General features: G+C 38.2%; 1 long non-coding RNA gene across 1 annotated transcript; it reads left to right on the forward strand.

Moving 5' to 3' along the window:
• The first annotated feature begins 2,205 nt into the window (after window positions 1–2,205).
• LOC102305206 lies at window positions 2,206–9,409 on the forward strand. The gene is made up of 4 exons (XR_316410.3): window positions 2,206–2,701; window positions 6,805–6,949; window positions 7,566–7,682; window positions 8,170–9,409. It is a non-coding gene; the product is annotated as an uncharacterized LOC102305206 (long non-coding RNA).
• The last annotated feature ends 259 nt before the right edge of the window (window positions 9,410–9,668 follow it).

Genomic DNA, 9,668 nt, shown 5'->3' on the forward strand with positions numbered 1-9,668 from the left:
GATTAAGCATTATCCATGCTGGCGTTTGGGAGACTAGACAGAAATAACAGCAAAGGGTCACATGGGACATTGCAAAAAGTTTTTTTTTAAAGGTTGCTCTATTGTAGCTGGAGCAGAAATGGCATTGAGCCCTTGAGCTATAGCTCCTGCTGCTTTGTGAGAAGAATAATATCCTCTGAACATGCCCACTGACCTCTTTGGGTTGAGAGACTCAACATATTCTGTAATGTCTTCCTTCTACTAGGTGGCTAAAAATGTGTCATGTCATCACTATATTCTCTTCTCACAATGGTATGCAGCCTGTCAACAGAGTGAAAGTATTCTTGGTTGTCACCTGTTCTTTTAGAGATGAAGAGGCATGAATTTCTGTCGGGTCAGGAGCAAGAATGCAAAAGAAGCAGTGAGAAGTAGAGAGATAAAGACACATGCATATGGCTTGACTGACACCGGTTCAGGGTTACGACCTGTCTGCTTTGCCACTTTCTCTTGCACAGGGGAAATGTAAATCATTGCACTGAGCCTTGGTGAGTTTTCTGTTGAATGGGACAGCTACTGAGTTGGGGATTTCGAAGGTTTTTCCCCCTAAAGTAGACACTTAACAAGGGCACAAAGTGTCCTTTTAACAGCCCGCTGGTCAGTGGACACAGCGTCATGACACCAAACCCTGGAGTGACACAAATGATATGTTGTTACCAGCTTGCAGACATCACAGGCAAGGATGAGGGCAAATGGAGTAATTTTGCAAGTACATCCTAGCAGGATGGTCAGTGGTAGGGTTTATTGAGTCAGCCGAGGCAAGAGACTTAAATAGTGGCAGTATTTTGGAATAAACATTATAATTTTTGAGTTGTATTAAAAAGAAAGCATGCCAAATGCTTATTTTCACCAGTTTCTCACACTTTTGTTTAACACTATTCCTGTCATTGATAAGATATTCTGTCAATCAATGCTTTTACTGTTACACAGTAAGGAGCATTGTTATATATCTAATTAAATAACACAGCGTGTTAGGTCCAAAGCAGACAAATATAAATATGTGATTGGTGTTTTTATATGATTATGATCAACATTCATTCATGCTGATTAAAGAAAGAATGAATAGGCGCAGAAGCTGTGACATCTCTTGTTGCAGTGACTAATCTGTTCCATCATGTAAATATAGTCTATAATTTGCACACTTTTTTCCACAACATTAATGTGTGTTTGCTACCTTTGGAAGCGTTGCAATTTCAAGAAGAACTTAAAGAACTTAATCTACACTTTCTTAAATGAAAATTAAAGCAGTTTGCATTTTTACACCCATCTGCAGATACCGTCAGCATTACTAAGATTTGAAATTCATGGCAAAAACATCCACAAAAGATGAGTAAGCAGCAAAGATAGCCTCTGATGAGGAAAGTTTGCATTGTTTTAATGCTTGTGTTTACTTCTTCTTTATGTCAGAGCCTACATGAATGGACCAACTGGTTGTTCTACATATTTTCCCTCTGCTCCCTGTTCACAATAGAGTTATGGTATGTAGAAGATGTTCTCCAAAGCTCTTTGTAGGACCAGCACACAACCTTGCCAGTCCCTTGAATTTCAGGTCATTTTTAAGCCATCCAGAGACAATATTATAGTATTTTATTTTGCTATAGCATGGTATATTATCACTTTGGATAACTGTGGTTCTGTGAAAAAGCCCTGAAAATAACTACAGACACACACAGTTAGCAATTAGCTGGTAAACATTTCCCTCAAGACCAGCGAGAGACTAAAAGCAGAGCTAAAAGAGAGTGATTTAGACATATATTAGCCAACTAGCCAAAATTGGCTTCAAGTGAATACTTTTATATTTTGTATAAAAGTTGATGGTTATATTAAACATCATCGATCCATCCAGCCATTAAAGTCCAGGTCAGAAGAAGAGCCACTGAAAGATATAATCTCTGTAGTGTGTCCTGGGCTGCCTCGTGGTTTCCACCCAGTTGGACATGCTCAAAATATCTCACCTAAGAAGCCTCCTGGTCAGATGGTTGTACCACATTAGCTGGCTCCTTTGGATGTGGAATAGCAGCAGTTCTACTTGGAACCACTCCCAGATGAACAAGCTCCTCGTGCTTTCTCTAAGAGAGAGCCAAGATACCCTTCCAAGGAAGCTTATTGGTAACCACCCTACTACTACCAACAGCTAGTGGCCGTAGATAAGTGCGAGCATGTGGACTGACCAGTAAAACCTAGTATTTCTGCTCAGCTCTGTCTTTACCACTGCAGACTGTCTGCATTACACCAGGCCGTCTGTCATTCTTAAACTCTATCTTTCCCCCAAATACCTGAACTTCACTTGAGGAAATAACTCCTGTAAAGCCCTTTTCTAGCTTGGAACTATGGTTTCAGACTTGGAGGTGCTAAGTTATCACTTGACTGCCAATCGCCACAGTGCAAGCCCGAGGTCACTGCTCGATGAAGCCAACCGCAGCACCGTATCATCCATCAAAAATTATGAACAGAATTGGTGATAAATAGCAGCCCTGATGTTGGAATACACCCACTAGTGACAACAACACTGGCTTAGTGCAATGTGAACCAAGCTCTCACCATAGCTGTACAGGAACCAAAATTATCTTTGACAACATGAAATTCCAGTTGTTAAACTAATTTAAACATATTTGGATCAGTCCTACATACAACAGAAACAGAGCACCATCAATCTAATACACAGGTGAGCAGTGTTTTTTTTTTTTTTCATGTTTGTTGCGTGAGCAGCAAAGGTTGCAGAGCCAGTCTGCAGACAGCTGGCTTCAACATGTCTGATCTCGTATTACAGGTGTGAAAATATAAACTCAAGCATATTAAGCCTGTTTAACCCCACCAATGCGTCCACTCTGTGTCATCTCCTTAAACTATCTGTAGTTATTTAATGTCAAAAAAACATGTTTGGGAGGGGCTTTATAGTCTCACAACAGCCTAAAAAAGTTGAATGAATACAGAGCCATTGTTTGCAAGCTTGGGAACGGGGTTCCCAAAGGACAAGACATGACAGAAAACAGGGACTGTGATCAGGGTATTTGGGTTTAAACTAGCATGTGGTTCTCATTGCTGCGGCATAGTGAGTGATCATTGTGTACTAAAGCTTTAACTGGCCCCAGCCTTGCACGTGAGCTGATCAAAACCACATGTTCCAGTGCGATTGTGTCTGTGGGCTTGTAAAGATGGAGCCTTGGCTGAAGAGCTGCGTTTGGCTCACACAGACATACAGAGCACTTTCTGCATGTTAAAAACATTTTTTCCACTCTTGGCTGATGCAACGTAGTACAACTTCCACATGGAGAATATTTTCCCTGACTAAGGGGTTTGGGATCTGATTTATAGTACAGCACCGTTGTTCAAATGAATCTGAGGAGTGAGGCTTTGTTTTTCTAAGAGCCCTCATTGAGTTAATATTCCAACAGCAATCAAAGAAGAAAGGAAGTTATTAAATTGATTATCCAGGCTATAAGCAAAAGACTATTTGGAGGCACTGAGAGATTCTTTGCAGAGTTACCATTAAGCTCAAAAAGATAGGCTGAACTATTTCTACATAATTATTTTAATTTAGCAGCCTTTGAAATGCAAAGATTCTGTTTAAGAAACTGTTAGAACATCTGCTTTGTATTTCCACAAGCATTTTTCTTGGTCTCGCTGCTTTAAAAAAAACAAGCTATGATCTATTTCAGATAAAAACTCACAAAATGTCCTAAATAATAATTATAAAGCTTATGATTGCACGTTTTTATTGTTTCCAAAATGTTTCTTCTTGTCCTGCGTTGGCGTGCAAATTTGTAATTCGTGAAAAGTTTTCTTACACTTAAAAAACCACTTAAAATGTAAAAGTCGATTAAGAGCTTGTCCAAAAATTGAAGCAAAGAGGGAAATTAACAATCAATATCAGTTAGCCTATATTTCCACTGCTCCACCTGGTAACTTTCATTGGCGTTTATAGTTTGTTTAATAAATGATCTTTTATTCAAGTTAACATTTTGTGTTCACATACCCTGAACCACTGTGTAAGACAAATGGGGTCTTGTCCGGGATTTGAACCCAGAACCTCTGACAGCCCTCCACTTGTTTATCTGGGCTGGCTTTTATAGTCTGAAAGGTCCAGGCGAGCTGCATCATCTCCCGACCCTCCCATGTCAGCCAGTTATTGGTAAGAGTGTGGCAGGACTTTCCTGGAGACTTTGTTATTTCACTCCTACAAACATATGAAATCATCTTTAATTCAGTCCACATGTTTTATAGATATTCATTACATAGATCACATCATTATATGTCAGTTAATCTATAAATGTTAGATGCGTGCTAAAGCATAAAGCAACTTTTGAATTTTAAGTTGTATTACTTTTAGCTACAATTAGCCTATTTAATGTAAAAACAAACAAACAAACAAACAAACAAACAAACAAACAAACAAACAAACAAACACACAAGCAAAAAAGCAAACCGAAAGAATCCACTACTTATAGCTTTATGCTGTTCTAATAATCATTTCAACTGTGCATTAAATACATTTTCAGTTATTTTTCTTTTAGATGTTTGTTTTAGTCTTTTATTTATAACTTTCTGTAAATCTGTTGCTTAAATGTGTTACCTTTTCCTTTTAATTCTGTCCATGACCTACCTTTTCTTAATGTTTTTTACAGTTATCACTACAAGCAATCCCATATGTAAATCCAGCATCTTAAGCTTTTTCAACTGTAAACCCTTTTAAATAAGTGTATTCCATTATTTTGATAACTTCTTATTTGATTCTGGGGGTGAATGGCTGGAGCCTATCCCAGCTATCATAGTGGAGTCTACCCTGGACATGATATTATAAGTTTATACTGGTTAACTGTTTACAACTTTAAGTGCCATTTTAACTTTTCAGCTTTCTGTCATTATACTCACCTGAAAGCTTGAACCATTTGTTTACTGGCTTTATTTTTGAAACAATGGACTTTCACAGCTGATTCCTGAAGCATTTCCCAATTGCTTTCTATTCCATCAGTACTGCAGAAACATTAAGATTCAAATGTGAATTAGTCAAATCTATTTTGTATCATCTGAGTTTCTCCACAAGACCTGGATACCTGACTTACACTAAAAGGTGAGTATATGACCATGAGGTGTTCAAGGGAGTGGTATGTGTTAGTTGGGTGATAAACGAGGGACCGTTTGTGGGCTGGCCGAGGTGTTCACAGTGTTGCTGCCCTGAAGTCCCCTGGAAAAAAGCCAGCGGCAACCTCACGGAGACATTGTGCGCCTTATCTCCAGCAGCCAGGATGCTGATTACAGGGCGACAGTAGAGGCATGCGCATATATCCTGGTCTGTGTCAGAGACGGTATGGCTGTGCATCTGCCTCCATGGCACCACAGATATTCACAAAGTCATTATAATGTCACTCACTGTAATAGGATGGTGGACTTTTGAGGCAGCAATGTTTGACAAATACTGTTTCCTTGGACACTGGTGGCATCAGGTTGCAAAATTGTTTTAGGTGATGCTAGCACTCTTTTATTTGTATTTTATACAGCCAACATATCTTTGTTGGCTTAAAATCTAAATGCACATAGACTCTGTCAGCAGTAGACTTTTAATGTACCTGGTTTAAAAACCCAGAGTTTTTAGGTTTATTGTACATACAAAATATTATAGTATATTATAATATTATATTATAATAAAAGTCAAGTGTTATCTTGTTATCAGTGGTCTTGCTGTTGTGTCATGGATCAGCTTTGCTATCAAGTTTTGTACACATCGCCATCACATTCTTTAGACCTCAAAGTCCATTGTTTACCAGTGGTGCTAGTTTCAGTCAAATGTACGCTTTATGCATCATCTCCTGATCCTCCCATATAAACCTTATAAAGAGCCTCTACTCTTTATAAGGTTGTGGAAACCTGTAGTCAAGTGAGACCAAAGTAGTCACTTGGATGAGCGATGAAGTGTTTCTCCCCCTGAAAACGCTACATCCAGATGAACAGAATCAACTTTTGGGGGGTTCTTCATTTGGAATTATTCCACTTTTTACATTTATAGCATTACATATACAGTAATGAGCAAAAGTCTTGAACTACCCATCATTTCTTCATATTTTGCTTCTAAGGAGCCAGACTTGTAAATTGTTAAAATTGTCTTGAGTAATACATCTTCAAGCTTTCTAAAGGTGTTTGAAAGTTTTTCTTTGGACATTGGCTGCTTTTTCACTCATTTTGTCCAGTCTGTGTAAATGACAATTTTCAGAGACTGTTTTGTTCGTTTTGTTCATTTGTTTGTTGGATAAGCGGAAGACCATGGATGGATGGGAACCATAAGTGTACTCCAGGGGACTTGTGAATCAAACACAAAAAGGCACCTAACTCAAAACATTTAAATCAACAAAAAAAACAACAACAAAACAAAACGTTATATTAACTAATCGCTCCACATGTGGGCCAACGCCTGGTATGCCAGATTATAGTCAAACCCTGAAGAGAGGTACAAGAGTGAGTTTCTACAACAATCTTTGGAGGCTCTGTCATGGTTTGGGTCAGCATTTCAGCCAGGAGTGTTTGGAATCTTGTCAAAATTGATCAAGTATGAACACAGAAATGTGTAATGCTATCTAGGAAATATCTGATTGTCTTAGAGAATTCAGGCTACTCATGTGCCAAATAAAACAAATGAGGCGTGGCTCAAGACCAACACAATACTTGGTTCTCAGATACAATTCCCTGCATAGAGTAGTAAGAACAGAAATCTGAGAGGAGTTTAATGAATAATAACTTCAGCGTTTGTGTCTTTCCCACATTTTTCAATCATAGATTAATTTTACTCTCCTGGAATGAATAGTCACACTTATGTCAAACAAGTGGGATGTTAAAGGTCCTGAGATGTGTCAGCGTGTCAGCTGAGAACTGGACTGCTATTTCTGAAACTCTGCAGCTCCGAAAGAAAAGTGCCAAGAAGGTAAGTTAATAATTTGTGTCAACTATATTTGCTTCACAGGAATGTGACACCAGACACACAAGCAAAAAGTAAAATTTGACCCACGAACTCTCTGACTCTGGTTAAAAAAGACATTCCACACAGGTGTGTGCCAGAACAACAGACTTGTCTCTGCTCTAGATGTTTCCACACATATTTCTGATACAAAAAGGGCAAATACGTGAATACAATAAATGTCTCCTTTTGATCCACAGAAACAGAGCTCATGAAGCTCTTGCTCCCTTTTTCATACACTGGCAGTAAAAAAAAAAAGACAGCATTAGCTTTTTATTTCAGTGTCCAGTTCTCTTTTCAGGAGAAGAAGGCCTGTCGCAAATAGATTTAACCCTCTCAGGCTCAAATTAAACTTTTTGTTGCTAATGCACAACCAAGTCCTGCAGTGGTACTTCTGAGTAAAAAAAAAGTCCACTAATGTGTTTAGACAAGGGGATTACATCTACATTTTCTATCAGTATTCAATAATCTTACAAGCTCTTTGGTTTACCAGCTGACTAAGACATTGTAAAATCTAACTTTAACCTCAGACTATTTGCCTTTTATCCTGACACTTAGATGCAATATCTCTCTTTTGCTTTAGGTTGAAGATGACCGCCTGCAGCAGAACAGAAAATCTGGCAGCACCTGTCTCTGCTGCTGAGCAGGGGGATCTCGACCCGCAGACCACCAAGGCTGCTAGATGTTAGCCGAGATTACAGTACGTTCTTCGTCTACTTATAAATCTTCCCAATTGCTACATCTTACAATTTTTCATAGTTTCTGAAAAGTAACTCTGTCACGTTATTGTCAGTTACGTCTATGGATTGTTGTAAAGTTCTGCAGAGTCAAAGACATATATGTGTATGTTTATTTTAAGTGACTTGAAGACTTCACAGCTCCCAAACAATTGAAGTCAGGCAATAATCGCTTTCCTGTATGTTTGCAAGGCATATACCTTTAATCAGATGTTTCCCAAATATTTCTTTCAAGTTAAGTTTTATTGAAGCTTTTGCGTAACTTCAATAAGGAAGATCAGTAATCAGTTACCTGCCTGCTTTCTGGGAGTTTGGCTGCCAGTAGTCTGCTACCACTTTCCCATCTTGTCAAACTTAATACCGTGGTGGTTTAAATGTGCTCTCCATCATTTTCCCTTTCCAACTCTCATTTGTGCAACCTACCTCCTCCCTATATCCATCTCACCCAAGTCACTCAGAGTTTCATCCAGGCCTCAGTCGTCAGCTTCACCACCAACACCATCATCTAGACTCCAGGGAGTCTTTTCTTATATCTTATCACTGTTCTGTTCTACTATGATGGGTCATCGGAGTCTAATCATCAATTACATTATTTTTCTATATCAATAAATCATGCTTAATTCTTCCAAACTATTTTTTCTCATTGAACTTACAATGTTTATTCAGCTGTTTATTTTTTCCATCATTTATTTTTTATTTTTTACTTTGTTGATACTATAGAGCAAGAATGGGCTTCTCATGTTATGCTTTAGAGTTGTCATCTTCATTTGGTGTGATCTAACCACCGGTGGCTATTAGATGGTGCAGCACCAAAAACTGCAAAACATCAATTGGACATTGGTGCAGTGGTTAGCCTGATTCTTGGTTTGACCCAAAACTAGTAGATAATATAGAAGTAGAAGCTTCAACATTAGCATTTTGGCTAATGCTTGTAAGCCTGGTTAACATTAATAAACTGTGGGAGTAAGCCATACATCATCATATTATTCATCAGTAATTGGGAAATACAGAAAAAGAATGCTATAATTTCTCTAATTTCAGGTTACTTGTCAGTGAACCTGTTGGCCAGCTAAAAGTGTGTGATATATATTAGCTAGCTAACTAGACAGCCTTCAGTTAATACATTTTTCTTTTGGGAGATATTTTGGATTTTTTCCAGTTTAGTTAAGAACAGTGAGTTATTCTCTAAAAAGTAAGTTCCACTATGCTTTCTTGTCATCATCTTTTTGTAAATGCAATGCTCTTTAGGACCATATAAATTAATAAAATATTACTTGCTGCTGATTAATAATTTTATTTTTAATCTTATTTCTTCAGAGAAAATAGGTGCTGTGGCTGTTGAGCACACCAGCAGGCAACAATCTCAGTTACAGTCAACCATCAATACAATTTTCTCTGCATTGCTTAACTTCTTTCTGATAACTCATCCATGTGCTGAAGCAGTTGAAGAACTCTCGAGCTTTTCCTCTTTCTGCTATAGCAAAACCTGCAATCCATCACCAACTTCCTGTTTGTGCAGAGGCTCAGTTTACATGCTTCCTGTATATGCCAGAGGACTTCCCTCACGACACTCTGGATGCACCGACTCTTTCAACAGCCTGCTTATCTCCAAGGCACAGAGTGACACAAATACAGGCTTAAGATTCCCTGGTGACAGATGCACACACCTCAAAAGAAAGGCATCTTTACAAAAAAAAAAATTCCATAAATAAATAAATGAGTACTGGTTCAAATACAGGGCAGTCTTCATTATCCAGCACATATTTCTGATACATTTTAAAGTCATGAAATAGTTTTTGAATGAGAGTTTGCCTTTTTTCAAGTGAAAATCTGTGACAGGGGCTTTGACAGATTCTCTGGTTCAGTCAAATGTTTATTCAAATGATTTCCAGAAAAAAATATCATCTTCTATTTGGGCTGAGTACAGAAAGTAAGGCTGCCAGTGCTAT

Source organism: Haplochromis burtoni, unplaced genomic scaffold (genome assembly GCF_018398535.1).
Source record: "Haplochromis burtoni strain Fernald_Lab_line unplaced genomic scaffold, NCSU_Asbu1 Contig_144, whole genome shotgun sequence".
Classification (NCBI taxonomy): domain Eukaryota; kingdom Metazoa; phylum Chordata; class Actinopteri; order Cichliformes; family Cichlidae; genus Haplochromis; species Haplochromis burtoni.